The following is a 1,139-nucleotide window of genomic DNA, read 5'->3' on the forward strand; positions in this document are numbered from 1 at the left end:
ATTTGTTCTGTTATTTCTCCGCCGTTTTAATCGTCTAGAGTGGTTTAGGTGTAAATTCAGCTTTTTAAGCAGCTCAGAAAAGTTAATTCATTTGTTTTTTTCAAAAACCAGAGGGAGAAATTTTATGAAAACTTTAATCTCTTATCTTTATATAAAGAGAAACGGAGGAGCTTTAATCAGACAGAGCATAGCTACAGTCACCTCCATCACAGGAGAAAAGGAGGAGAGAGTCGGTGAAAGGCAGATCGGATGTCCAGTGACTCCCTCCAACCCCAGAAAGAACAACGCAGCCATTGATCAGCGGCAGTGGGAGGGGTTGGTGCAGGAGCTGCTCCTAAAGTTGCAGCTTTTTCCAGCCTTCATGGTAAATGTGGTTATCAGGCTGCAGGTTTTCCTTTCTCTCAGCAGGAAGGACTCAGGCAGCCAGGGAAAAACATGTCAGAGAAGAAGAAACTAACTATAATTGTTCATAAATTCATGACATCTTCCAGAAGGCTATTTGAACAAACTGTAAGCATGCTGGATGTAAACTAGAATAATCCAACTTGTTAAAAGACGTGGATGTAAACAAGAACATCAAACTTCTAAATAAAGAGAGAGTCTTGTTTGTCCAGGTTGACGTGTCTGCATCCGTCTTCCCTGGCGCATCAACGGTCTCTGCTCCGCAGCAAATATGTACTGAGTTGCACCTTTGTGTAACATGCAAATCACATAAAAACCAGTTATCAGCGAGCCTTTCCAGTGCTGATTCATCATTCAAATGTGCTTCAGCTCCTCCTCTCAGTCCCCACAGGTCTGCAGTAAGTCCTGGAGAGCAACATTCAACACTGAGAAAGTAGGATATGAAGCAGTAATCGTTCAGCTCCCCTGTCCTTAAATTAACCCCCCCATTTTCTTTGTTTGCTTTTGCAAAAATAAAGAAATCTGTAATTTAGAAGAAATTTGATATCCTGTAGAAATAACCAAACTGACAGGTTTGTCTCGATGAAGGAACTGAACCGTCGGCTTCCTGATGTGAAACACTGCTTTAAACTTTTTATATTCACTATTTATTTACACAGAAAACCTTTAATTATGACTAAACATCATTATCTTTGAGGAAAAAGAAAGAAATATGACAAAATTTTAATCTAAATAAG

This window comes from Cyprinodon variegatus, unplaced genomic scaffold, assembly GCF_000732505.1.
Source record: "Cyprinodon variegatus isolate N-32 unplaced genomic scaffold, C_variegatus-1.0 Scaffold897, whole genome shotgun sequence".
NCBI classification, from domain to species: Eukaryota; Metazoa; Chordata; class Actinopteri; order Cyprinodontiformes; family Cyprinodontidae; genus Cyprinodon; species Cyprinodon variegatus.